At 38.8% G+C, this 25464-nt stretch overlaps 1 protein-coding gene across 1 annotated transcript in view; it reads right to left on the bottom strand.

Moving 5' to 3' along the window:
- Positions 1 to 25464, bottom strand: part of LHFPL6 (LHFPL tetraspan subfamily member 6) — a 262165-nt gene that overhangs the window by 114369 nt on the left and 122332 nt on the right. The window lies entirely within an intron of this gene.

The raw sequence follows: 25464 nt of genomic DNA, 5'->3' as shown, positions 1-25464 counted from the left end.
AAAAAAAAAAAAAGAATGATTAAGAAGTCCACTTTGGGATGGGAATATGAGATACTTCACTGTAGCACTGTCTTCCCGTTGTTCATCGATTTGCTCGAGCTGACACCAGTAACGTCTCCATTGTGAGACTTGTTACTGTGTTTGGCATATCAAATACGTCACGGGAAGTTTGCCAGGCTTTGCTGGGCAGGCGAGACACTCTCGGTAGCTTGCTGGGCTCTCTGAGAGGGGCGGAGGAATCGAACCCAGATCAGCCGTGTGCAAAGCAAACACCCTACCCGCTATGCTGTTGCTCCGGTTCTATGAGATACCATCTTAAGTATATTATTTTGTTGTAAAATTAAAATATTGTAAGTCAATCCCAGAGAAATAACTTGAAGCATTTTTTCCACATATGTTCTCAGCATAATTTTCCCCCTTCTATGAAATATAACCTTTCTGGGGCCTTTCAAAACCATATTTGGCTCCCTCCGACTTAAATAACTCAATTTAAGGAGTGATGTTTCTTCCAAGGACATTTTAACTTACACGTATATTTTATAATTTTTTTCAAAGATTTAAAAATGCAGGCAAAATCAGTTTCCACTGTAAAGCAGAAGGACCGAGGGAGACAAATTATAAAGACATACCTGGATTCTGGTTCCAGATTTGCAGTAATGTGAGTTGATCAAGTCCCTTAAATTCTTTCTGTGTGTTTATGTGTGCATATTTCAACAAAAACAAATGTTTGTTATTCCAGTTCAATTTATATTATTCTCTCTCCTTACTTATTCCTTTTTCCCAACTCTTTTTCTTATGCGTTCTCTTTTCTTCCATTTTACTTCTCTTCTTTTGTTCTCTCCCAATGTGTTACTGAGCACTGGCCACATTCTGGGGACAATAAACCACAAGCAGTTATTTCCCACTCAGAATTGAGGCTTACCTGGAGTTGACTAACTCTTGGTGCCTGAATGTTAAGAAGTAACGAGTAAATGTTTTATCCTTTAATATTAATCCACTTGAATTTAAAAGCCAGAGTTTCCTTTCCTTTGGGAACTTATGCCTTTTTGGAGACATTTTTTCTGGTTGTACATTCTTCTTTATCTCCGTATTTCCTAAACGTCATGTCTTCACAAGTCAATTTGGAATTTCAAAACCCAGTCTGACGTGACAGCCTGAGGGTACTTCAGGGTTGAGGCTGTAAACATGATCACGTGAATTTAAAGATAACCATTTGTGGCAACAAAAAAGCTGCAACAACCTAAAACATAAATAGTTTGAGAAAACTGTGCTGCATGCTTGCAGAGTCAGATGTATAAAAAGTCACTTAAAATAGGTTTGAAAATAGCCAAACTGGAGTTGACATATCAGCATAGATTTTAACCCTCACATTCCCAGGATTATTAAAAAGAAGGTAAGATAAAATCTTTTAAAAAAGATAATAAACTGTTATAAATCTTAATCCTTCCCCTTCCTACTTTACAATAATAAATCCTTCGAGCATCTATTAAAACGTCTCTGCATGCTATGACTAATTGATACCTGAAAACAAGCAGGCGATCAAACAAACTTCTTGGGATGCCTGATACAACCCTGAAGGATATTGCAGATTCAACAAAGGGAAAAGCTTACTGCTGTCTTCATAGGAGATAAAGCTCAAGAATCCAATGGTGATCCATGAAAGATAAGGAATAGTGCTCTGATCAACTAAGTAAGAAACCCTAACTTCTTCTTTTGAGAGAAAGATAAGATCCCATTTGGCTCAAAAGATTTCTCTTTAGTCTTTCTTTTTGGTTTAGAGTGATATCTTTTTTTTTTTTCTTTTTGGGTCACACCCAGTGATGCACAGAGATTACTCCTGGCTCATGAACTCAGGAATTACTCCTGGCGGTGCTTGGGGGACCATATGGGATGTTGGGAATCGAACCCTGGCCAGCCGAATGCAAGGCAAATGCCCTACTTGCTGTGTTATCGCTCCAGCCCCTACAGTGATATCTTAAAATGGACACTTGAACAGAAAACATTAAAGGTAAAGCTCTTTAAACAACCTGTATTCCAGATTGAACCTGAGAGAGATTAGAGCAAAACACACACACACAAAAAAACCCAAGCTCAAGAAACAATATAATCCAGTAATTCTAAACAATGACTTCTCAAAGAGAAATCCCTGGTTCTTTTAAGTTACTTGGTACAGAACCCAGGACAACATTTGTGGACAATTAATAAACAGTACTTGATGGCAAAACAAATGTAAACAGTGGTGGTTATTTTGAGAGTCATGCTCCTAAGTGATTTAAACTTAAACAGATGCTCTGTGTAGGAGTTAGTTCCCTTGGAGTAGACATTTAGTTTGCTTTGGGGAAATATTAATGAAGAGGAAATACTCCCTCTGTGATTCTGCCAGTGCTTTAAAACCAACTGCCCTCATCTGGATGCATTTACAGCTGCATGGAGAAGGGGGGTGGGGGGTACACATAATTCCGAAGTCAACAGCCCATCTGGAGAGCTTGAACACCATCTCAAAGCATATCCCCTTAAGCAAGCATTTGCTTGTAGCTGAAGTTCTTTATCATAAGATGCTAAGCCTAGTGTATGCCCAGAGGAGGAAAAAAGACAGTAAGATACTTTGCCAGTCACAACTGGGGAAGAAAAGAAAGGAGAGTGAAAACTGGGGCATAGGTTCAAAAGCCAAGTAAAAATTCAACTGCTGAAGGATGTCAGTGTTAAAGGTCCCCAAACATCCACCACATGGGAATACATTCTGTTCGAATTTCTTCTTTCTTTAATATAATCTTACTACTGACATTTGTCATGTCAGCAACTACTCAATTCCTTCAATCTGGGAATGTTTTTAAGAGGTAAGAAACTTCTCAAGATAATAGAGTAACTAATTAGGATTTTGGGGAAAGCCCTGCAGCTGAGTCTAACATCTGGAGAATCTGAAGATTGGAGATTATTAACCACCCCCCCCCCCCCCCACACACACACACCCCTTAGGTCAGTGCTCTGGCCCCTGCAGCTCACTGGATGGTGCTTCCAGCCTCAGGGGTGTAGGGAACTTGCCAACCAGCAGAAGTTTTTAGAAAAACACTCCCTTCCCTGTGGAAGGACAGAGCTGATACTTGACAGTGTACCCTTCCCCTCAATATTTCCCTCTTCAGAAAGCCTAGATATGGACTCCATGACCTTCTGGTTTGAGAAAGAGGAGATGACTCAAACACTTCCTCCACGTCCATACAAAATAGTGTTTCTTGGATAGAGCTTTTCTTAGATACCACCTAGAAGAACTGCACTGCTCAGGTTACAGGTTCCTGAGTATCTGACACAACCAGTTTGGGAAAGTTTAGTGAACAAAATAATGTAGATTATTTATCTTATTCACATTATTGTTAATATTTAAAACTCATTTCCCGCTACCAACTTTTCCCAATTCTGGCATCCTTTGTAAAGGATAACATCCTTCGTTTGTTATTCAAGGGCTTTCAGACAAAGGAAACAAACCTGTCCTAAGCAACGTTCAAAGCCACACTTCAGGCTATAAAATTTCCATTGCTGTCACATTCTGTGAAGCAGGGTGTGGCCATATCTGTCACTATTTTATAATAAGTAAAGAAACAAATTCACCTACAACTCACAAGTGGTACATAGGAAAAGCTAAAATCAAATCCTAAAGTGTGTGCTTCCAAGATGGTGCTATTTTCTCTGCTTATTATGGCCTCACAAAACCTCAGAGAGTAGAGTTTTTTGAAGACAAGATGAATCACCCCCAAAGGGTATAATATCATTTTTCAGGTTGGGACAGGGGTTGCTACTATGGCTTTTCTCAAGAAAATGTTATGCCAGCCCCAGGTAGAAAACATGAACTGTTGCTGGCTAGTCTGTCCTCTGGTTTCCAATGTGTCCCATGAATCTTTCAGGAAAATCATCTGAGAAAAAAACAGGAAATGGGTATCGTTACCATTATTAATTCAGATTGAGGAAAGCTATCATGATTGATGGGTTGAAAAGATTCATGAGAAGAACACGGAATCAATTAACAAATGCTCACTGACCTTCCTCCATTTAGATTTCAATCATGTATGATTTCAACCATTTCCCTTACCACCATCTATATTTCATCTCCCAAATATAAGACATTTTATTCATTGGTAACTTAGACACTGTCAAAACAGAAGAGACAGACCAATAGAGGTTCCAATTACATTCAATCCATTGGAACCAAATAGTCAGTGGAACCAAATCAGATTGATCATGTGGGGTATTTATACTGGTTGAAAACTATTCAACATGACAAAAAACATCCAATGTAGAATGATCTCATTTATCCAAGCATTCCTAACAGTACATATCCTGCATACTAATTTAACTTGGGGTGGGAATATATATCATCCTACATTATTCTCTATGTGAGTCTCTTTGGCACCCAGTGAGCCTCCACTTTGGTAAGAGACTCTTGAAAGTTGAACGAGAAAAGTCTAAGTATTTTAGTCATAGATTTTGTTTGTTTGTTTGTTTGTGGATTTGGAGTCATAGTTGGAGGTGTTTAGGGATTATCCCTGGATCTCTGCTCAGGGGTCACTCCTGGAAATGCTCAAGGGGCTGCATAGGAAGCCAGATATTGAACATGAGTGCAAGGCAAATATTTTACCCTCTGTACTAGCTCTCTGGACCTCCAACCACTGATTTTTTTTGTTTGGTTTTTTTTTTTTTTTGCTTTTTGGGTCGCACCCGGCGATGCTCAGGGATTACTCCTGGCTTTGCACTCAGGAATTATTCCTGGTGGTGCTCAGGGGACCATATGGGATGCTATTCAAACCCGGGTTGGCTATGTGCAAGGCAAATGCCTTATCCACTGTCTTTCACTCCAGCTCCCAACCACTGATTTTTTAATCAGGTAAGTTAGTTAAGAGAAAAGGACAGAACAGAGTGGAGTCGCATATCTCTTATGCTTTTTAGAGGGAAATTCTTTACAGTAATTGGTTTCCACAAGGAATTATGAATAGGAAGATGCACCAAAAAGTGAGTTTTCAAATAGGTCAGTGGTACACATTTCTTTCTTATAAGCTCGATGATGATGTAGTTCATGAATTAGAGCTCAAAGAAGTTATACATTAAAATTTTTGCAGTACATCATAATAATGCTATAATAATTAGCTTTAATAATTAGTTTTCCCTGACCATGGATATTAGTCTTTATATATATGTATATGTGATATATATACACATATGCCACAAATGAATGCAGTCATTGACGGCAGGTAAGATAAAAAAGACACCAATATTACAATAGTAGACAATAATAGCTGGGAATGATCTCTCTGGACAAGATCTGAGGGGTAAGAGTAGGTAAAGAGATATTCTTCATAGTCTTTCATTATCAATATTGCAAGCCACCATTCCAAAATTGGGGAGAGAGAGAGAGAGAGATAGAGAGAGAGAAAGAGAGAGAGAGAGAGAGAGGGAGAGAGGAGAGAGAGAGAGAGAGAGAGAGAGAGAGAGAGAGAGAGAGAGAGAGAAGAAAAGCTCCTGCCATAGAGGCAGGCAGAGGTGAGGGGTGAAGGGTAATGGGAGAGAAGCTGGGGATATTGGTGCTGGGAAATGTACACTGTTGGAGTGTTGGAGGGAAGGATGTTGGAATACTGTACTACTGAAACCTAATCACAAACAGCTTTGTAAGGATCTATATCAGTGATTTAATAAAAAGGAAAAAAAGTTAAAAAAAAGGAAAAGAATGCCAGTGAGAATAGGTAGATAGAATCAAACTCAAAGTGATACTTCGGGGGTCAATTAAATATGTTCATTGTTGATTTCTATAGAGACTCATAAATTGAGGAACTGGTTGTGTGATTACAAACACATCCTATTTGGAGAGCAAAGGATCCTCATCATTGGATATCGACTGAGGCCAAACAAAGTGAAAGTAGCCAATTAAACAAACATGGAAGTCAAATGAAACTGATGGCAACTGATGATAAAGTCATAACACTAATAGTCACTAGAGATTATTGGATTTTGAATGGGGCGGAGTGATAGCACAGCGGTAGGGCGTTCGCCTTACAAGCGGCCAACATGGCCGACCCGAGTTCGATTCCTCCGCCCCTCTCGGAGAGCCCGGCAAGCTACCGAGAGTATTAGATATGCCAAACACAGTAACAACAAAGTCTCCAATGGAGATGTTACTGGGCCCACTCGAGCAAATCGACGATCAACGGGAGGGACTTTGCCTTTTGATTTTGAATGGAAGTGATCGGCGTCATGTGAAAGAATGCATGGGAAAATTACCACAGTGTGCTTAAACACCAAACTTCTACAAAAACTGAATAAGAAGCAAAAATATGCAGTTATTTTATTCTACTCATAGTGAAATACATTAACTAAAGGTGAAAATATATCTGGTTTTATTTCTGCAACATTGGAAATACTGCAAATAAAATATCAAGGGATGATGGTGATGGTTCGGGCTGTGCAATGTTCCCGTGTGATCCCCTGAAATATCTGGTCTCCCAGTATTGGTGGACATGGCATGGAAACTCACTCCTCATACTCAAAAGCATCACCATCAAAGGCTGTCACCTTGGGGGGATGTTCCCAAGTGGTTCAGACTATCCCTGGCATGGTAAGGGTCTAGCAGCACCACATCTGGAGACTCTCTCATTGAACTGAAGGTCCAGCTGGTTGAGAATGACCCAGGAAGAGACCATCAGCCTCTCTAAGCACCAACTCTTAAACAAAAGGCACCAAGAAAAACAATCTTCTGTTGACCTAAATGTCATGATGTGAATTTTAAATATGTGATGACTATAGAAATACAATATAAGAGAACTGGGGATTGTACACTAGTTTTTTTTTCCTTAGTCCTTAACATACAACAGGAGAAAACATGGTCTTACTTGCTACTCAGGCTAATTGTCCTGGGATGGGGTCACAGATTCACAGACTGCTTCAAACTCAATGTGTATTATTCCTGGGAACACTGTCCTTCACGGGGCACTTATTAGCTAAAGAAAACTAAGAGTCAATAGTATTCAGAGATGGCTGCTGTCAAGTAACATAAATCAGTACCCACGATCGATTAGTTAATTGGAGTGGCAAAGACTGATTTGGTTGCTATGACAATAAGAAAGGGTTGAAAATTTGATCACCTGAGATTCTTTATACCCTTGGATTTCACAGAAATCAAAAGCCACAAAGATAAAATACCTACTAGGTTATTGACTGGAGTTATAAAATAAAACTTTGTAATACTTCTCTGATAAAGCATTTCAATGGTTTTACCACCAATTTTCAGAGACTTGAGACAGCTAGGGACATTCAATATAACACTAATAAGATATTGAGGGAGATGATTTCCTGGATAGCACATGAGTGGGAACTTAAAATTTCTAGGATCTTCTTGTCAGTGGCCTCTAAATAACTAGCTCCATTAGTATCAACACTTTCCAAAAAAAAACTGAAGCATTTCAAGTGGCTAATGTCCCAAGATGATGTTCTTTCTTTTGGTTAGTTGTGGAGTTTACACAGAGCCATGTTTGTGGACCCATTTGGTACAAGAAACAAAACACAGGACCTCACACGTGCAAGGAACTGTCACTTTGAACCACATTCCCAGCCCCACATAATGCAAGTTTAAGTTACTATAAACAAGTGATTCACTGTCCTCAGATCATATCTGCCACTGTGTGCCTCTGTCCTAGAATGCAATTCCAGAAGGAATCTTTAGGAATGAAGCATCATTTTTAAGTAGGGACGTTTATAGTAGAGACAACTGAAAAATTACTTGATTATTTGAAGGTATTTGAAATTTCCATCACTGTAGCACTGTCCTCCCATTGTTCATCGATTTGCTCAAGCAGGCCCAGTAACATCTTCATTGTGAGACTTGTTGTTACTGTGTTTGGCATATCGAATCCCTCACAGGGAGCTTGCCAGGCTTTGCCATGCAGGCGAGATATTCTCGGTAGCTTTCCAGGTTCTCCAAGAGGAGCAGAGGAATCAAACCCGGGTCAGCTGGGTCGGCCACGTGCAAGGCAAACACCCTACCCACTGTGCTATCTCTCCAGCCCGAAATTTCCATCAGTAGAAGAAAAAAGTTTACACCTATCTTTCATGATTTCAAAAGGTAGAATTTCAGGGTTGCTGCAGAGATCAGAGGCTGCACAGTTTTAAGGATTCTGGTTTTGAATCAAGTTTAGAAAGGAAGGAATCTCTTGCCATGGACCTAGAAAAGTTTCGTTCACTGAGAAATGGGTCGGTGGAAGCTGGTTAAAATGTATTAAGATACTTGTTGAGACTGTCAAACAAACAAACACTGTCATTCCATTGTTCATCGATTTTGCTCAAGCGGGCCCAGTAACCTCTCCATTTTGAGACTTCTTGTTACTGTGTTTGGCATATCGAATAAGTCACGGGTAGCTTGCCAGGCTTTGCTGTGAGGGCAAGATACTCTCAGTAGCTTGCCGGGCTCTCTGAGAGGGGCAGAGGAATCAAACCCGGCTCGGCCAGGCTGGCTGCAAGCAAGGCCACCCTAATGCTGTGCTATCACTCCAGCCCTACTTGTTGAGACATGACCTCCAAATTGCTTAGCAGACTGGGAGAGAGGAGCCCAGTGGTGGCTAGCACCAGAATTCAGAGACTGTGACTCCCAGTGTGATGCTGTAGGCTATAATGCCTACCTCTGTAGCACTGCATTTTACATTTCATTTTTGGAGAAAATAATTGAATGCCAACCTCTTCATCAAGAGTCTCTTCTCCCCAAAGAAAGGCAAACCTATTGTCTAACTTTGTGCTTTTCCCTCAGAGGCAATATTTGAACATTATTTAAGAAGCTTTAAGGTGCTCAGTCAAAATAATTATGTTTGAGTTTGGTTTACTTACCCATTTTTTTTTCAATATTGCAACAGAATTCCAGACCCTGCCCAGAATGAGAAAAGTCTGTCATAAAGACTGAGGATGACAGGAAATGAGGAAAATCTCTAGATTCCGATCATCTCTCTATGATAGAATAAATTTAAACTTCCAAATATTAATGCTACACTTAGAAAAGGCTAAGAAGTGCTGGGAGAGCAGAGATAAACAGATCTCCACGTGTACACACTGACATGTTGTACAGAAGGCTTAAAACACCGCAAGAGTGGCTCAGACATACAGGCAGTGCCTGACTCCAGCAAGTTTAGAACAGTAAGAAAAATAAGGGGAAAAAAGCATTTAGAATATTCTTCCATGTAAGGTGCTTACTAGAAAAATTATCTAATAGGTATTTTGGAGCTGGGTTTCAAATTAGTTGGCATGGGTAGAAATAAGACACAGTTAAAAGCAAATTATTTGACTGTAGTTTTGAGTATTTCTTATTTAACAGCAATTATAAGTTTTTAAAGCGTGCACTCCCTTCCCATCACTTATATCTCTACTTTAAAAATTTAAGAAATGAATTGCTTTAGCTATTCGTGGGGGCTCATTGTTCCATATGAATTTTAGGAGTGTTTGCTCCATTTCTTTGAAGAATGTCATGGGTATCATTATAGGGATTGCATTGAATTTGTACAATGCTTTGAGAAGTATTCCATTTTGACAATGTTAAGTCTCCCGACCCATGAGCAGGAGATATCTTTCCATTTTCTCGTGTCCTCTTTTATTTCCCGAAGTAGCGTTTTGTAGTTTTCTTTGTACAGGTCCTTTACTTCCTTAGTTAAGCTGATTCCTAGGTACTTGATTTTCTGGGGCACAATTGTGAATGGGATTTTTTTTTTCATGTTGCTTTCTTCTCTCTCACTGTTTGCATATAAAAATTTGATTTTGTTAAATATTTTTAAATTTTAAATTTAATTTGATTTTGTTATATATTTATTTCATCGATATTTCAAGGAATTTATAAGAGTATTCCAGGTCTATAGCATGTAAGTTACAAACAGTTAAGATTTTTAATTGGGAAAAAAGTAGTTTTAACAGAGAAGCAGCTGAAGTAAAGTATGTGAATTAGTCATGTTCTACTAAAGGGCACAGAAAGCTTTCCAGATAATATAAATGGTGTTGTTCCTTCAGCGTTAGTAATTTCTTGCATTGAATTTTGTTCAAATCAAATTCATCTCATGATGCTGGAAACCTTGACGGATCAAGTTAGTTTTTGAATATGTGCCTGTGTTTTGAGTAATAAATCAAGAATTTTTTGTGAAAAAAATATAAGAAATGAAATTATAAAATGCATTATAGTTAATAGCCAAGCATTGTTTTCTAACCCTAAGTCTTTATTTTATAAAATCCGAAGAATATATTACCTTTGTTCTTATTTATACTTTTCTAAGTAACTTTTAGTTCAGCATATATTAAATTGATTAAGTACTAAAAAAATTTTGCATTACCTCTATTTGTGTTCTTCAAGTTCTATGGTACTTTTTTAGAAAGTGATATTTGTTACTTAGTGTTAAAGACAAAAAAGAGATCTGCCAAGTCAAAAAGAGCAAAAAGGTGAATTCTGGTAAAATCAAACAAAAGGTTAAGGCAATCATGATACTTATTTTTGCATCCTGTATTTTGTGCTCCCTGAGTCTAGCCATAACTGTCCCCTCTTTTATGCCTGTGATTCCTCTTACTCCTGGAACCTGAGGTGGGGCTGGGGTGGGGTGGGGTATAATCAGATGGGTGGTGGTGGCGATTAAAGGATGCTTAGTGTCTATTCGTTTAAAAGTGGTATATTTCCAGAAGAGTGATTATTACTTTTTTTTTCTGAAAAAGGAGTTGCAGGACAAATAAGCGTGGAAACTTCTACTCTAGAATCTGTCTCTAGAATTTGGATACAATGCTTTTATGTATTTGAACTCATTATGTATAACCCAATTCCTGACCAATAGAAATAACTCCATAAACATTTATTGAAAAAGTTAATGACTCTCCTTCCAACAATGAACAACATTCATCATCTTTATAATTTCTAAGGGCACTGCCATGTTTACAAAGTTAGGAATGACTCTTTCCTGATAAATTAATATAATATTCATTCTGCTTGGATCCACAGTCTTTAATTTCAATGACATTACAACCTCTTCGAAGTCCTGTCATGCTCAAAAATCTTATATGGCATCTTATTCATCAAGCTATAAAAACAAACAAGCAAGTTTAAGTTCTCTTCTATACTGAAAACTTTCTATTAGTATTAACATATCTGTCCACCCTCTGTCTTTCTGATATGCCTTACCATATTTCTCTCATCGAATTTATGAAAATAATTTATTCCTTTTAACTTATTCCTTTTGATATCATTCTTTCACTTTTCCATTAATAGAAAATAAATACATCCCTTTATAAGAGCTGACTAGTAATCAGGTTATTTATGCCTGTCCTTAGTCATCGGGTTCCAGTGAACTGAGAAAGTCAGCAGGGTTGGGATTTGCTCCTGGGTTCCAGTCATCTGGCAAGTATCAAGTATGAGGCTTTAAGCGCCTGGGGGAAAAGAAAGCTGGCTGATTTATTTAAATGGGTCAAGACTCATGAAGTATCTTGACACTCCTGTCACTACATAATACCTCTATCTATGGTCTATCTCTTCATTCGAGCCATGTCCTAAATATAACATCATGATTTCTACTCTGAGGTTCATCAGGATTATCAATAGTATCCAGGAAAATATCCTAATACAGCTCCTGATGGAAAATATTCAATATCAGCCTCTTATGTTCTCATAATATTTTATCTTCTCCAGACTTCAATGTACAAGATATGAATTCTCAGGAGGGCAAGTCTTAAATATTTTTTTCCTCTCATCAAAATCTGGGGCTGAAGCAATAGCACAGAGGGTAGGGCATTTGTTTTGCACGTGGCTGTCCTGGCTGACCCAGGTTCAAGTTCTCTCCCCCTCTCGGAGAGCCCGGCAAGCTACTGAGAGTATCTTGCCTAAATGGCAAAGCCTGGCAAGTTCCCCATGTCATATTCGATATGCCAAACACAGTAACAACAAGTCTCACAATGGAGACATTACTGGATCCGCTCAAGCAAATTGATGAACAATGGGATGACAGTGCTACAGTGCAGTACTACATCAAAACCTAAAAACTGAGTTCATAAGGGAGTTATGATGTAATTAACATTTACTTTTCACCCTTTAAGGTGAGAAATGCCAAAACATAAAAGGAATAAAAACCTGTAACAGGTTCAGATTTCAACACCATTTTCTCTACGTAAACACTGAAGCATTGTTTCCAATGCTAGAAATGTCTTAACTTCATTTGTGTGTCTCAAGCTCATGTCACTGTGTGAGGAATTCTAGGAAAAAATCATTTGCATAAAGATTTCCACTATAAGTTACCAGTCATCAGTGCATATTTCCTAATTCTCTTGGTAGTAGAGCAGTCCTCAAAAAATGTTAAGTCAGGCCTTACTTTTGGTCTTCTGGATTCTTCCGCATTGTCCTTTTCTTTCCGCTCTATCTGTCTCTCATACACCCATCTTACAAGTCACAGATTTATATTGCCAGCATCTAGGAGTTCACTTCATATTCAAAATACTTCCGATACTCAGAGGATCCAGGCCATTTGGCTCAGCTTCATCTGTGTCCACACTACCAGAGACAAACATGAGTCACACTCCTTTCCCCTCTCTACCAGCATGCTTTATGGCTTCTTCAGCTCGTTCTTCCTTCATGGCTTCTTTCAGCTGATATGCTTCTTCACTGGTCTGGAGCGATAGCACAGCGGTAGGGCGTTTGCCTTGCACGCAGCCAACATGGCCAACCTGAGTTCGATTCCTCCGCCCCTCTCAGAGAGCCTGGCAAGCTACCAAGAGTATCTCACCCACACAGCAAAGCCTGGCAAGCTACCTGTGATGTATTCGATATGCCAAACACAGTAACAACAAAGTCTCCAATGGAGACGTTACTGGGCCCGCTTGAGCAAATCAATGGACAACGGGAGGACAGTGACATTGACAGTGATGCTTCTTCACTGTATTTTAATCATATGAAATATGGACCATGAAACTTTTCCAGAATGTCATCCTGATAATGGTCCCAGTATCCTTTTGGAGGTGACAAGGCAAGCAAAGGGGTTAACTGTCAACACCCAAATATAAATCCAGAGAAAGATAGTATAGGATTAAAATGAACCCTCTTTGAAAACCAAATTATTTAGTGGAGTGAGCTTTTGCCAGAGGTATGTTTTGATTAATCAAATGAATGTTGCATTTTACAAAGCATTTTCTGAGTATGTGTTGCACATTAGACATTAATGAAATTAGAGGAAATGTCATATACTATCTCTAACAAGCCTTTGTTCAAACACCCCATCCCACACTGGAAACAATCATAGAAATCTGACATTGGAACTCTAAAAGAAGCTCATGAGACTATAAGACATCAAAAATTACTGTATAGGAAGTGGCAAAGGAAAATTAGGAAATACTGATATTTTAATACTTATAGAAGTACTATAGAGGTATATTTATTGCTTATAGTACTAAGAGGCAGTATATATTGAATTTTTTAAAATGGGACTTGGGCTGAATAATCAAGATGATCATTTCATCTCTACATACCTTTAAAATATGTAATCCAAGTCAAATTGGTAATTTAAAATGAAAACTTCTTTAGTTATTTAAAATTATGAGCTTTTTTGGATTGAACCCAGGATAGATCTTAAAATGAAAGCAAGTTTTAGTACTAAGTGAGCAAGATAAACATTTTTAATATCTCATACCAAATATAACATTTTATGCCAAAATGTACAATTAAATGCAAAAGAAAATCATGTGTTTTGCTTTCAGAAAACTCTTGTCAACTTTAGAAACAAAGAGCTCCAATTCAAATTTAAATTAATTCAAATTTCAACTAAATTTTAATTTAGAATGTTTACTAGGAGCCTAGAGAGAGCTCAATGGTCTACACACATGCTTTCCATGTGGGAGGCCTGAGTCTCACACCAATCACTGCAGAGTACCCCAAGCACCATGGAAACACCCCCCACAATCCACTAAATGGGGATTAGTTTAGTCCCCCAGGACCACCTGGTGTGGCCCCCACACTAAAATAAACATCTAAATAAAGAAATACATAGATGAAGCATTTCTATATGATAATTGAACATTGACCACTTTGAAATGGAAAGAAAACTTTAAAAACTTGTAAACCTTTAAAATACCTCTGTAAATCAAAATAAAAGTTTCAATTCTTTTGGGATGTGAAGGACTACATTTCAGCTAAGTACACATGCATCCAATTTAGCAGGGGCAACAATACTCATAAATTCATTCACCATGATCTATGGAAGACAGATTTTATAGTAACTAACTAATAAATATAGAAATATTAAACTAACAGAAAGACCTAAATTCTCAACTTAACAACGTTCTAAGCATAGAAGTCAATTTTTTAAAAAGAATTCAAGTAAAAATCACTCTAAAACAAATCTAATAATTACTCAGATTTAGATAAGAGCTTTTCAAGTTATGTCATTCATAATAATAGTAAACTTTTCCATTAGTGTTCTAACGGAAACATGATCATCATTCTAGAAGCCTCTTTCTCCTTCTCTCTCTCTACATTAGGCTTTCAGACATTTGTTCAGTAAAGATTTATTGTCCATCTGCAATGAGCAAAGCACTAGCCTAAGCATCAAGAGGTATAAAATAAAGCAGGAGGCACTTGTCCTGAAATATCTTTTAGACCAGTCAGGAAGACACACACACACACACACACACACACAAAGTAAGGACTATAGTGAAAGCATGGTAGAAAGAGAAATAGGATGCTAGGGGAACTTGCTATGAGAGTGAGGAAAAAAGCATTTCTCGGGGAAGTGATCCCTGTGTTGAGGGTGATATATACTGGCCAGAAGGAGAAATCTTGGGGAAAAGAAGGTATAAATTGATCTTGTTTGTATTTTCCATCTGTGAAACACCAGTGGAATTTGTTCCCTTCTCTCCCGCCTGACTGACATGTGTTATTTCCAACACTCAGGATTTTCTCCTGGAGATGTTCATAAATGAATTTCCTAGAGGTCTTTGTGTTCCAAGAGAGTTTCCTTGTGCCTCAGAAACTCATATAGTTGCTTTGCCTTCCAGCCACTGCTCTGAACTCTGCAGAAAGACTTACCAAAAACACATATAGTATGACTTTAGCTGACCGCATTCTGTATGTTCTACATATGTGCATTATAGCGTATTTGTTACATTCATATTAAGGATAAGAATAGTCAACATCATAGAGAAATGATTCAAGGCACTGTCATTCTTTCTTTTCCAGATATTAGAAGTTATTCTTTTACCATACACCTTAACTTTATTACTTTTGAGGGGCTTTTGCATTCAATTTTTTTTATTTTTGGCACTATGGTTTACCATGAATAGTAGGGTTTCTTGCATAAATTATTTTTGTACCACATCCTCCATCAGAATAGTTGCCTCCCTCCAGCACTGTCTCGGTGTTTCTCCCCATCCTCTTCCAACTCCCCCTCAAATAATCTGTAAGACAGTTCTCAGTTTCTGTTGCCTTTAGGCATTTGTTATTTCCCTGTCATCATCTCTTTATGTCCCACATATGAGAGAAATCATTCTGTTCCTGTCCCTCTCTCACTCTTTCCTCTGACACCAAGGGAAAGAGATGAGTAGAAAAGCATAACAGTGCTCCAGAAAGCACAGAACAAATTAAGGATGGCACTGAGATTGAAACTTAAGATTTCCAGATCTCCTGGTTCCCTATCTTCTTTACGTGACATCAGCTTTCCAGTCTTATTATTCAGCAGTTTAGACATACATCCCCTGCCTACGACTGAGTGTAGCAATTCACAAACACATACCGTTAGGTTACTGGCATAGAAAAGGGAATCAGAACGTATAATATCACTGATTAATACAATAAAACGTCTTCTCTGTGTATGGAGAAAGAAAGTCAGGGATTCATGCACTTGCATGTAGCCATGTAGCCAACCTGCATGTATGTAGCCAAGTCCTATTCAGTCCCCGGCACTGCATACGATCCCCTGAGTACATCAGGAATAATCCCTAGGCATATAGCCAGTACAGTCTCTTAGCACTGCAGAGTGATTTAGAAACCCTTTCATACATAAAACAAAACAAAATGCCTTCTGATTCCCTAGTTATTAGCATTACTATACCCTCTTTTCCATTTACTTTATGAATGACTCTTCTTTCCAGAGTTGTGTGTAAGACAACTGTGGCCCCTGTCTCATTCTCCAGGTGTTTCCTTATAACAAAGCTCTCACTTTAAAGTACCATAACAACATGCTCCTTCTGTTAGTTTATTTTCCAGGAAGAACATTAGGCTCAATAGCAAGCACAGCATTTTTCCCTTCCTTAAAGAGCCTGAAAGGTCTCTCTCTTTTTTTCTTTATCAATAGTAATCCTCTGCTCCAGCCTGGCTTGGACTGAAGCTGCAGTTAATCATCTCTGCAAGATATCAGCAGTCCAGTAAGAACCTGGCATTAAGAGTGGATATCACAGAGAGAAGGGGACAGCTGAAGCAAAGTTGGGGCATGTGTCACTGAATAAAGAGTCTCCAGAGCCTTCAAATCGCAGGGATGCAGCTTTGTGGACTGTAGGAAATGTGAGAATGCAGACTACGGAATAGAGGTCTACATGGTGCTCTCCCTCCAGAGTTCTGAAGCTGGAGGACCTTCCGTAAACACATCTGGGCTTGACACTCTTTATCTGCTCCTTTTCAATGGGTGTTCTTGAAGAAACAAAGATCTCTGGGGACAGGTCCAACTCTTCCAAAATAAAGAGAAGAAGATGTAAGTTCTCATGCATACACACACCTGCACACGTGCACGTGCGCACACACACATCACTGTATCACTGTCATACTGTTGTTCATCAAGTGCCTCGAGCAGGCCCCAGTAATGTCTCCTTCGTCCTAGCCCTGAGATTTTAAAAGGTGCCACATTCGAGGCTCTTTCAGAGTTAGGAGAATGAGACCCATCATTGTTACTGGATTTTGGCAAATTTAATATTCCATGGGGAGTTTGCCAGACTCTGTCATGTGGGCAGGATACTTTTGGTAGCCTGCCAGGTTCTCCAGAGTAAGAACTAGATAATGAGATGTCGTGCGGCCACAAATGTGGCCACGCGCTTCCGGGAGCAGGGTTTTATAGTCTCTGGGTCTGTTTATGGGATTACACAGCGCCAGGTGCAGTTAGTGGGTGTAATGCCTACATACTGGAAGATGGGGTATCTGGGTGGAGGAGGCCCCAGTTCTTTTCCGAGCAGGCTTGGAGATCTACGCCCCAGGTCCTGCACACCTGGGTTTCTCTGCTGGTTCCTTCATGCATAAGGTTCGTTCGAACTTGTGGAGAGTGGTCTTAAGCATGGCTGTGGCTGGAACTGGAGGTCTTCAGCTGCAGGGGCTCTGCTCGGGGTGGGCAGGGAAACTCAACCCACCCTCCTCCAAGGGGCCCTGGTGAGGAGAGTCAGGCATGGAGGCAGGAGACTCTGTGCTGTTCTCTTCTGGGAGCAGGGTTTTATAGTCTCTGGGTCTTGGCCGTTGATGGGATTACATGGCGCTGGGGGAAGTTGGTGGGGGTAACGCCTACATACTGGAGGACGGGGGATCTGGGTGGAGGAGGCTGGAGCTGGAGTGTTAGCACAGTGGGTAGGGCATTTGCCTTGCATGCAGCCAACATGGCCAACCCAAGTTAGATTCCTCCACCCCTCTCAGAATGCCCAGCAAGCTACCAAGAGTATCTCGCTACACGGCAAAAAATAAAGTGTTATACTATACACACATAAACACAGAAATCAAAGAAAAATGCAGTATGTATTTATCTATTGAATATGTCACATTGACATATATATTGTGAAACCTGTAGCAAACATTGAGTTTCTTAGACTCCAGAGAGAAAAATAAGTCAAAGATAGTTCAGATGAAGGATGCATTTTGTTCTCCCACAATGCTAGTCAAGTTTAATTTTATCTCTTTCCAAACATGTTCAATTTCACTCTGATTTTTAGATTAATCTACAAGGCTTTATACAGATGAACTCACAAAGATATCTTTCAGTGCATTCAGTGAACTCCCCTGCAATTTCACCAACAGAAATCCTCAATGGGTCTATCGCATACCATGTGGGCCTGTCTTTTTAACAGGCTGGAGTAGAAAGCAAAACACAAATTAATTGTATCCTTCAAAATTATTACAGCCAAACATTACTTCCATTTGCATAGTAAACACCACTGACATGACCTCCCAAGTGGAAATCAATTGTTCAAAGGTATTAGTGTTCTGACAAACACTGGTTGAGAAGCACAGGCATCCTACTGAATTAGAAGAATGGTTCCAAATAAGGACGGTATTTACATGAGGATCAACAGAAAACTCCTTAGTGAGTAATTTGGCTCACAGGAGTCTCAGTAACAGAGAAGCAAATGGGCAACTTAGCGCATGCACACAAAGCAATTTCAAAGCAAAATCAAGTCATTGGTCCTGTTTTCAGAAGCTCCCTGGGATTCTTCACATATGACTAAGCAACACGTTAAGTTCAATTTATTCCTTTCTTGAGAGAAAGAAAAGGGGATATAAGAAAATTTTAAAAAATACTCTTGACTAAAATGATGATCTACAAAATTTCCAATTACACAAAATATCCTCAATGTGTTAGGATCAAATTTGGCAACAGGGTAACTATTTAACACGCAGTCATTGTTTTGAGAGCAATGGTAGAGAGTTTATCTTCTTGAATAAAATTGCAAGTGCAACACCAGAAGAATTCCTCCACAAAGCATCTGCTTATGAAATTTTATGGGCACGCCTTTTTTATGACTCTGTATTAAACATACTGTATCTTGTGGTCTGGGAAAATGTAATAAAAAGGGATTTAAGTAATATCACTTTAGAAAGAAAAAGAAACACATAGTTCTACTTGTAATAATAGAGCCTTTCTGTTTTATGGGGTTTATTTAGAATAACAATATAAATTATTCTTCAGCTTCAAGAATAAAATTTCACTTGTCTTTATTTTTCCATTTTTCTTGATCTGAATCACTATTCCAATTTTCACATAGAAGGAACTTCGCTGGACAAGCTGGTAACTTTTTATTTTTATTTATTTGTCTAGCCTTTTAAGTAAGATATAGTACTATTACATTTTTCTTCCTTGTTTACACAGTACCTCATCTAAAAGAGAAGAAAATAATTCTCTCCACCTTCTCTTACCCTTCTAGATTCAAACTAACAAGTCATTGTGACTTTAATTGAAAGACTACTCTCGAGTTAATTTAATGCCGTGGCACTCTCATCATGGCAATGAACAAATAATCATGCGTTAACTTTTGCTTTGCAAGAGGTCCTTTCTAAGTATTGGGCAGAGGCATCTGAAGGCATCCCAGTTCCCTTGGAACTTGTAGACTGGTGGCAGAGGCCAGCAAGCACTGCAAACAGTGAAGCATCACATGCAACGCACATATTAGGGAAGTGTGGAGAGAGGTGACATGGAAGTCTGCAGAGACTATGGGAGAGTCACCTGAATGAGCAAAGGTGGAACTGTTGCTAAGAGAATTTGGGAATTGACTGGAGCCATGGTAGAGTGAGTAGGCTGTTTGCCTTGTACATGGCCGACCCAGGTTCAATCCCGTTATGGCTTCCTGAGCACCACCCGGAGTAATATCTGAGCACAGAGCTAGAAGTAGTCTAGAGCATTCCTGGGTATGGCCCCCCAAAACAGAAAAACAACACAAATAAACAAAACAAAAAAGCAAAGAATTTAGTGATGGATGGAGTTAAGTTTGGGGCCAAACCTTCAGGTGCTCAGGAACTACACCAAGTAGTTGCTTGGAGGGCACATAGTGTCAGGAACTGAACCATGGTCTTGCAAATTCACAGCATGTGCCCCAACCGTTTAAGCTATCTCCCCAGCCATCAAAGAAAAAAGTAGTTGTCATCTGTTATGATGAACTCATTGAAGAAAGAACCCATTTCCGCTCTCCCAGAGAATCACATGCACTGTGTCAGATGTAACCAAGAAACATGTATTTTATAACAAATCTTTTTCTTATAACATCTTTTAAAACATATCTTTTAAAACAAGTCCTTTATAAGTTTCCCATACGATCTCTACTCACACAGTCTCAGGACCATGTGCTTAATAAAATGTAATTATAATGAAGTTGAGAGTCAATCCTTTCCATGTGATTCGTTGATTCATTTAAAAAGAAATAAAGCAATGAACAAATGAGAAATACCTTTGAATGTGATTTTTTTAGATGAAAAAACTATTGAGGGTCTAAATTTTTCTAAATCTTCATGCTTTTTAAGCATGATTTTTATGTTTATTTTTTAACTACAGTATGATGGTTTACAAAAGTAACAATGCCATTATTTTATAGTTGCAGAGGACTACAGCTGTCCCTCCAGCCTTCAAAATCCTACCACCACTGTCCCTTGGGCTCTTCCCAACTCTTCAGTCCTCTGTTGTGTTGTTAAAAGCTGACATTACTGTCAGAAAAACAATGGTTGGCGAGTGCCTGCTCAAATTGTGGGTCTTCGGTGACATTTCTGTCTCAGGTGATGCCAAGTGGTCCATAGGCACTGCACACATCATCCACACTTGCACACTGGAGGCTTCCGGAGAGTATCCACCTGCTTTTGGCATCAGGGCATGTTCCAAGGCAACGTTGGATCTTACAGTAACCAACAACTGCTAGAAAATGTCACTTCCAGTCATTTGGATGTCCTTGCAAGAACCCACAATGGTCTACCACCATTAGTGTTCAAATGAAGCAAAATCAACAATCAGCTCCAGAAAGAATTGCTGAGTATCAATCCCCTCCAACTCATACCATCTGGGAAAGCACAGACACTGATGAGTGGCACTGCCACCGCGGGTGTTTTGGGGTGGGGAGGATGAAGGTTGAGTCAGCAGTGCTCAGAGAAGGGAAAGTTATTGCATAGAAAAGAGTGTCCTATGGCAGGAAATGAAAAAGTCTCCTTGATGTTGGGGTGTGTTTATGCCTGTGTTCTCATTATAGAGCAACAGAGATTTTTTTGATGGTCTCATCCAAACCTAATAGATTAATGGCATTTTCCACAAGCACAGCATTTACTATTTTTGTTAATGAAATGTAGCAAAAACACAGTCTCAATATCAAATTTAACCTAATGGAATATACACACTGCTAGAGTCTGCATGAGAACATCTTTTTTAAAAAATCCAAATATGTATTGATTAAATTAAAATAGAATGATAAACTCCAAAATAAAAAATAAGTTCTATTTTCTATTCAAACAGAGATCCCTTTAGCAAAGTCTCACAACTGGAATAAGACACAGTATGCCACAGGGCTATTTGGACTTTGGCATAACCTCTAAATTGTTGTTGAAGATTTAGGAAGAATTTGGCTGAGTAGCTGAACAGAGATTTTGCTGTAGGTAGGAGAAACTCTTAATAAAAATGAAATCGAAGGCAAAGTACAATTTTATTGTATTTCTTATAGCATCTAAAACAATTTGAATCACTACAGCCTCATTAGGAATAAATTTGGTAAAAATACTGCAGGTTTGAAGAACTCACTAAAAGACACCAGCAATAACATTTAATAATATATTATATAATATTCTAAAACTGGAGAATTGTCTTCCTTTTAAGACACCCATAGCACTGTAGCACTGTCCTCCCGTTGTTCATTGATTTACTCGAGGAGGGCCAGTAACGTCTCCATTGTGAGACTTGTTATTACTGTATTTGGCATGTCGAATATGCCACAGGGAGCTTGCCAGGCTTTGCCGTGCAGGCGAGATACTCTCAGTAGCTTGTCGGGCTCTCTGAGAGGGCCGGAGGAATCAAACCTGGGTTGGCCAGGTCAGCTGCGTGCAAGGCAAACGCCCTACCCGCTGAACTTGAAGGTAGTATTCTAATTTAACCATATGCAATCATACAACCTCATTAAATATGAGACCACTGTTTCAGTACAGAGAAAAGTATTCTCTATTATCTTGGTACTTGTATAAAGAGAATGTCTGATAAGTCATTGACAATATTTGCAAATGGTAACAGCTCAAACAGGATAGTTAATAAAAATGTTACACTTGAAACACTCAACTTCACTTTCTTTGCTCCCGAGTACATATTTTGTTCTATTAGAGCTGGTCTTCTCTCCACCCCACTGGTTCAACCCTTCCCTGGCTCCCCTAAATTTACCCTACTTCCTGTATCCTGCCAATACAATTTACTTCTGAGCTGATGATGCTTTTTGTTTTGTTTTGCTTTTTGGGTCACATCCGGCGATGCACAGGGGTTACTCCTGGCTCTGCACTCAGGAGTTACTCCGCGGTGCTCAGGGGACCATATGGGATGCTGGGGATCGAACCCGGGTCAACCGCGTGCAAGGCAAACGCCCTACCCACTGTGCTATCTCTCCAGCCCCTGATGATGCTTTTGAAGTCCAGATTCCTTCTCTGTGACTGAAGTTTACATCACTAGGAGGTCCCTGCAAGAAGCAGGTGCACAATTTTCTCACAACTCCATCTTTTTTGGGCTTTTGCCCTTCCCTAAACCACTACTATAAATAGTCTGAAAAATCATTGATTAGTTCATAATCGTCCTTTATGTACCCTGTATCTCTGAGTAGGTAGCCTGGGAGCAGTGAGGTTTTCAAGATTATTTTTAGACGTCTATTTATATATCTACTATGGGAACTATAGGATATCATATTTAGCAGTAGGACTTGACCTACAAAGTTACTCTTTGACCCAGGGATTTTTATAAGGTGGAATAAAACCCTATTACCAGTCCCTAAGTTATAGGCTTTAGGATACTATCAAAAAGAAAAAAGTGTTCTGAATCTTAACCAAGGGGTAATTTCACAGCACATGAAATTCATGCCTGGATAAAACATGTTGTCCCTTGTTCGTCAGTGTATAAACTGTGTCTTCTCCCTAGCTAAGTGAAAGCAAATGTGACTTCTGAGAAGGAAAACAAACAATAAAGAGGTCTCAGGGTCTGACAGCTTTCTCGTGGCTGACATAAAGTACTTTATTAGGGTGATATGAAACCAACAGGCAGCTAACAGAATGAATATCTAGAGTAAATCATCTGTATACTGATCTCCAAAAGATCCAGTCATGAAAAAACTTACTCAGAAAGAATACAGATAATACCATGAAGTTAAAAGTCAACCAATGCTGGCTTAAGAGCACTGGAAACCAATGTTCAGTTTTGAGAGAAAAATGTCTCAAGTGAGGACAGTTCTCCCATTTACAAAATCAAACTAAAGCTTGATCAGTGTTTACTGAGAACTATTTAAAGTAAATGCAGCATCACTGAGAAGAAAGTGGACGGTGACTCTAAGAAGTATTCTTATCTTCATGGATAGGTGGAATACTACTTAATAATTAGTGAAGTTCTGAGTAGCATTGTAGCACTGTCCTCCCATTGTTCATCTATTTGCTTGAGAGGGCACCAGCAACATCTCACAACAAATTGTGAGACTTGTTGTTACTATTTTTGGCAAATCAAATATGTCACAGGTAGCTTGAGAGGCTTTGCCAGATGAACGAGATACTCTTGGTAGCTTCCCTGGGCTCTCCGAGAGGGATGGAGGAATCAAACCCTGGTCAGCCTTGTGCAAGGCAAATGCCCTAGCTGCTTTGCTATCACTCCAGCCTGAAGCACTGAGTAGCAATATATAAACTGAAATTACCATAACCATAAGAGGTTTTTTTTGTGATGGCAATTGGGTATTTACAGTCTTTTACATTTGAAAGCCAGCACCCTTCTTATCTTGTCTCCAACATTGTTTGATCAGGCACACAGAAGGCAAGGACTACAGATTTCCAGACTTTCCCAGGGTCACTGAAGAGCTGCCCTGTGATAACAATTTGAAATAATAAAGCAGGGACAGAAAAAATTTAAAAGACAAAATAGGAATAGATTACAGAAAAATCATCAGGACCTTATACAGCTGAGTCAGAATAATATTTTAAGGGCGGATGAATGCTGACCATTCCCTGTGGCTGACATGAACACACTTAACACAACAGCACTAGAGGACTCTTCAGAGTCAAAACTCATTGTGGATAATAACACCGTTAGGCTGCATTTCTTTTTTCTGACTTTTAAAATGTACAGAATAAACTTGGCATTTGCACTTCCCCTTGCTGTTGGAAACTTTGCAACAAAGTAAATCTGAACAAAAAAAAAAAGAAAGAAAAGAAAAAGATAGATGAAAAGAGGAACTCCACCCATAATACTCTAAGCACAAAAAAACTCCCTTTATATTTTTCCCAATGTAGCAACTGGGTGAAGGTCTTGTCTGGAGAAAGATAAGATTATAAAGCAGGGAAAAAAAGATTCTGAAGTCAAACTTGGAATATAATATATGCAATGCGAACTCCCCAAATAAAGGTTTCTATGTATATGGAAATGAAAATATTTGTTATGCTGAATACATGATAATCACATCTGAATTTTAAACTTGTATCTTATTTAAAGCATTTATGCTCATGAAGTTATACTAATGGGAATATATCTCACTCATAAAGAGTAGCTATTTAGTATTATAAGTCTTCTCAACAGGCTTTCCTCACTATTGTTTCAGGAGAGAGTCCCTTCTGGTATCGTTAAGAAGGAGAGATATTAAAGCAAAGCACCTGAGATGAAGGCCAATTATTTTTATACCAAAAGGATTTGTCTTCATCAGTACCTTGTGACTAGATCTTAGGAAGAAATGTCAAAAGGTAAATATCTTTGTATGATTCACTTAAATCTTCCCTCTCTTAGGGACTCCATTGGTTTAAAAGTCATTCTTCTCCACTCAAGAAAAATCCTTGTAAAATGACAGATTATACAATGGTAAATCCAAGAAGAACTGGGCAAATGTGATGTCACTGTGATATAACTAACAAAAATAAACATAAATCCACTACCTCATCTTTTCCTGTTTTTTGGGGGGTTGCAGAGGACCACACCCAGAAGTGCTTAGGGCTTATTCATGGCTCTGTGCTCAGAGATCATTCCTGACAGGTGCTCAAGAAACTGTATGTGGTGCCAGGGATTAAAGTGGGTCAGCTTTGCACAAGGCAAGTTGTGCAAAAAAATAATATAGTCCCTACTCCTATAATATTTCTCCAGCCCTACAGGCTCATCTCTTATTAATGTTATTTAAAGAACAAAACTTAAGAGAATTTGCAAGCGTTTTTAAGAAACAAAAGAAGGTATATATTCCAATGTTAAATTTTAGTATGGAAGAACTGGAGTTAACTAATATTCTCAGAATGATGAGTTGTGGCACCGCCACTGGGACAATGCACTATTTAATACTGAAAATTGTATAGCATGAATAATTTTAATATATAATGTATTACATATTTATATGTCCTTAGGTGAATGAAAATGCAGCAAATTATTAATGACTGTTCTGCATTGATTTTCTTCCTTATTATAGTTTACATATATATTTTAATTGCGGTAACACTGGTTTGGGTTTTTTGTTTATTTATGTATTTAGGTTTTTTTTCTGCCACACTCAGCGATGCTCAGGGGTTACTCCTGGTTCTGT

Source organism: Sorex fumeus, unplaced genomic scaffold (assembly GCF_029834395.1).
Source record: "Sorex fumeus unplaced genomic scaffold, SorFum_2.1 ptg000061l, whole genome shotgun sequence".
Lineage (NCBI taxonomy): Eukaryota > Metazoa > Chordata > Mammalia > Eulipotyphla > Soricidae > Sorex > Sorex fumeus.
Note: the sequence above shows the minus strand (reverse complement) of the source record. Positions and strands in the feature narration are given on the sequence as shown.